At 35.7% G+C, this 4715-nt stretch overlaps 1 protein-coding gene across 1 annotated transcript in view; it reads left to right on the top strand.

Moving 5' to 3' along the window:
- The window catches only part of klf5l (Kruppel like factor 5 like), a 41247-nt gene extending 37840 nt beyond the window's left edge, over positions 1–3407 (top strand). Inside the window, exon 5 of the mRNA XM_080435578.1 lies at positions 1–3407. This exon is cut by the window's left edge and continues 870 nt beyond it. The gene's annotated coding sequence lies outside the window, so the exon portion shown is untranslated.
- The last annotated feature ends 1308 nt before the right edge of the window (positions 3408–4715 follow it).

Here is a 4715-nt window from a genome sequence, read left to right as displayed (position 1 = left end):
CTTAAACATTAATTTGGGCAAGTATAGTTAACACACACACACACACACACACACACACACACACACACACACACACACACACACACACACACACACACACACACACACACACACACACACACACACACAGAACAAATGTTTGACTTCGTCGTGTTGTCGTGAAGTCTTCATGCTTGTAAATATTTCTCCTTTATGTTGATAAATGAAAACAATTGACAGAATGTATCCATGACATTAATACTTGACTCCACCACGGTTTGAACCTTCCTAATGTTTTCACTTTTTTGTTTTGGGAACAAAAACTAAGAAACAACTGAAACCTGCAAGACGCATAATGGAAAAGTTAATGATCAGAGAGAGAGAGAGAGAGAGACAGAGAGAGAGAGAGAGAGAGAGAGAGAGAGAGAGAGAGAGAGAGAGAGAGAGAGAGAGAGAGAGAGAGAGATGTTTGTATCCCTTGTATTATCGGTTGCCATAACAACGGATTGGCTGTACGCTTTGCCATTCAAAGTCCTTTCTCTCTTCTATCACTCTCTCTCTCTCTTTCTGTCATTCTGCCTTCCTTAATTTTTTCCATTGTCTGTTTGTCTTTCATATCATCCTGCACACATATTTTCACACAACTTAAAGAGACAGACAGACAGACAGACAGACAGACAGACAGACAGACAGACAGACAGACAGACAGACAGACAGACAGACAGACAGACAGACAGACAGACAGACAGACAGACAGACAGACAGACAGGCTGTTATTTAATGTATTTTAGGCATGTTGTTTGTTCAGTAATTATATTTGACATGAACGAAACTCATTACGTTCCATCACACACACACAGCCTTAAAGCTGTATGCGTAACTTTTTACATCGCTGACCCAAATCTTTTATGTATGCTGTATATATTTCTATAACCCGGATCAAATTCATTGTCCTTTTCGATTTTTTTTACAAGGAAAGATTCCCCTCCCTGGTCCTTGAATAATCACTTTTATATTTATATTATTATGCTTCATCACATAAATAAACCTTCTGTTAGTCCCCCTTCTTAATGTCTCGTCTTTTTACATGTTTGCCGACAATGCCGTAAAGCAGTGCTTCTCTAACTTCGTCAAAAAAATACTCGCATCAAAATGACACAGGCACCAGAGAAGTTTTTTTTAATTTCTTTGAATGATTGATTGAATACTTTTTCTTTTAGACAAAAATGTAAACTGCACAGAAGTACGGTAAAACACACAAAAAATGTCCTGGGGACTTATTTCCATTGTGGTCCTATGTACTGTACTATACTGTATGTAATATACCAGTAATGCATTTATTCATGTGTTTTACAGTTAATAAATACAGATTCTGGCAACGCTGTTATTGCGTTCCAAAACATCCTTGTTACTAGGACCCTGCATCGTTCGTTTTTGGAGTGGTATATTTCCGTGGTTTTGTTTTCCAACTGAATTCTGGAAACCGCAGTTCTAACAGACTTACAGACAGACACTGTTATGACAGTGGCGCTACCAGTAGGTGTTGACCAAAACTACTCCTAAAATGAATGTTACACAGTATATCTTTAAAGTGTAGAAATGACAAACGTTTAGTTTTGAAGGGTTTTCTACAAATGTTTAATATCTGGCACTTACAATTCACATGTATTAACCACTTGAACCTTATTTTATATTTTCATGGCGTTTTGAGCTTGTAGATTGCCACTTTTTACAGTTTTTGAGAATGATTTTTTTGGAACATTTTGGAAAATTCAGTTTAAAAAAGAAAAAAAAAAAGTTTTGCCTATAATCACATCAGGTAGAAACAGAATTCACCTGAACTCAACTCACCTCTCTACAAACACATGCTGAGAGTTTGTTTGGTTTATTTTCTGCCTGAAGCGCCAGGTTGGTTACAGTGTTGCCAAGTGTGCTCATTATAAGCGACTTTGGGTTTGTTTTCCTGTCAGGTCGCTTGTAGATTTTTGGTAGTTTGCGGATTGCGTTTTTTTAGGGGGTAGGGGGGCTTGTTTCTAAAGTGCAGCCGCTTATTTGGGCCAAACTTCAGTTTAACCAACCATCTTAACCCCTACATACATCAGTTATTTGAAAATAGCAGATCTACAAGCTAACAGTTGTGAGCTTGTATATCGGCTATTTTCAAACTTTTACCAAACAGATCTTATATGGGGGGGATCACATTTTCAGATGGGGGTCTGTGACCATAAATACATGCTAATTTGGAAGGTCTTGACATGAAAATGTTTGAGAACCACCGCTCTAAAATAAATTAAAAGACAATAACGTTTGTTTGACTGACCTGACCTGCCCTTGTTCACTTATTTTTTGGCCTTTGTTTTCATAGACCTGGTTGTTTTGCTTGTATCTCTCGCATAATCTGGCAACACTGAGCAGCAATGACTGGCGTGCATGCAGCTTAAAACAAACACGCCCTGTTTATGTGGAATGTGTTTATTTAAAGTCATTTGGGGTTTAACTTTGATCTTATTTTGTAAGTATTGGTGTCAAAATGTACTTAAAGTACGAAAGGTAGAAAGTACTCTTTATGAAGAATGTCCCATTTCACAACTTGTATGAAATGTATAGAAATTATTTGAAAATAGCAGATCTACAAGCTCACATTGCGACGCATTGTACCTGAGCTTGTAGATCTGCTATTTTCAAATGGCAAAATGTATATAGGGCTGAAGTGGTTAATGTAAGTTTTGTAATAATAATCTAAATCTACAAAATGACTTTTTTCCTATCGTTTACTCACCCATGACCCATTAAACCTTGAATTCATGGAGATTTTCTTTCAAAGTTTTAAATATGTTAAGATTGGTCTCCTATTAACTTCAATTAGTCAAATATTGGAATGAGACAAAAATCTAAAATCAAATCTCCATGAATTCAATGCTTGTGGTGAGTAATTGATTATTTGAGTATTCCTTTAAATAGTGGTTTCTTTCTTTCTTTTTTTATTTTGCCTTCATCGAGGGAAACAAGTTCTCTTCCCCTCCCGTGTGTGTGTGTGTGTGTGTGTGTGTGTGTGTGTGTGTGTGTGTGTGTGCGCGCGTGCGTGCGCGTGTGTGTATATGTGTGCGCGTGCGTGTGCGTGTGTAGAAATGTACTTATGAGAAAAAAATAAGAAGACTTTGTACATATTTTGTTTTATTTCCTGTTATAATATTGATTTTATTTCAGTTTTTACTATGAACAAAAAAAAAACATGATCTTTAGACGGGTGTTGCAGAGAGATTTAAAGAGGTTAATTCTTGTGTTGTTTGTGTGTTTTTTTTATATTTGTGTCAGAATAAATCAGACGATGTATACATTTTAAAAGAGAAAACAGAACAAGTTTTGGTTCATTGATGGTGTCATTATGTTATGTTTTATTGTTTAATAAATAAACATGCATGAATCTATCTTTGTGTGGTCTGGTAACTTCCTCCGTCATAATGTCTTTATTACTTAGTATCGAAAGTAATGAGTTACATGACTGGTTCTCAAACTTTTTCATGTCAAAGACATATATATATATATATATATATATATATATACATACATACAAAATGATTGTGACGCTATAGTAACTACTTTTGCTGGGGACCACCCCCCTCAAGGACCCCTGGGGGTTTCCACTTTGAGAACCAATGTGCTATACTATACAGGCTACATAGCTAAAATCTAAAATGACAGATGCTGTCCCGGATTGAATGGGTTGATAACAATTACAATAATAATCATTAAATGTCATAATTTATCGAAAGTAATGAGTTACATTACGCGTTATCAGTGTTGCCAAGTCTACTTATTATAAGCGACTTGAGGCTTGTTTTTTCTGCTTGTAAATATTGGTAGTTTGAGGTTTGCATTTTTTGGGGGCTTGTATCTAAGTGTAGTTGCTTATTTGGGGCTTGTTTCCTAATGTTGTTTAAACTAGTGGTTCTCATACTCAAACATTTTCATGTCAAGGACCCATAAATTAGCATGTATTTGTCCACGGACCCCACCCCATCTGACAACATTTTGTGCCAGGGCAATATTTGTGTTGTTAAAATGTTAAAAAGTAGCCTACTTAAAGTACCAATAAAGTACTCGTTATGCAGAATGTCCCGTTTCACAACTTTTCAAATGTATAAAATGTATTTAAAACATTTGAAAATAGCAGACCTGCAAGCTCATAATGCCTCCCATAACAACGCATTGTGAGCTTTTAGATCAGCTATTTTCAAATGGCCAAAATGTACAGTATATCGGGCTGAAGTGGTTAATGTATGTTTTGTAATACATGCTCTATCAAATCATAATCTCTATCAAATCTAAATCTAAATCTATCAGTAACTCAAATAATTGTAGTGGAGTAAAAGTACAATATTTTCCTCTGAGTTGTAGTGGAGTAAAAGTAAAAGAACAAAAAATTGGAAATACTCCAGTCAAATAGAAATACCTTAACATTTAACTTAAGTACAGTACTTAGTTACTTAACACTGCTGCGAAAGTGAACAATTCAGCCTTTTTTTGTGAAAAGCTCTCTACAAATATGTAAACAAAATAATGTTGTGAATGAGACAACACAGAGTACAAGCTGTTAAGAATCTGCCCATCAGGTTCATTTGAAAACACAATGTCACATGGCTATTTTGACAGGCCACAAATAATGTAATACATTTTAGGAAGGAAGCCACAGGCCATCTAAAATGTGCCCTTATGGGATGTTACATTATGATATG

The sequence above is a fragment of the Gymnoscopelus braueri genome (assembly GCF_963280865.1).
Source record: "Gymnoscopelus braueri genome assembly, chromosome: 8".
Taxonomy (NCBI): domain Eukaryota; kingdom Metazoa; phylum Chordata; class Actinopteri; order Myctophiformes; family Myctophidae; genus Gymnoscopelus; species Gymnoscopelus braueri.
Note: the sequence above shows the minus strand (reverse complement) of the source record. Positions and strands in the feature narration are given on the sequence as shown.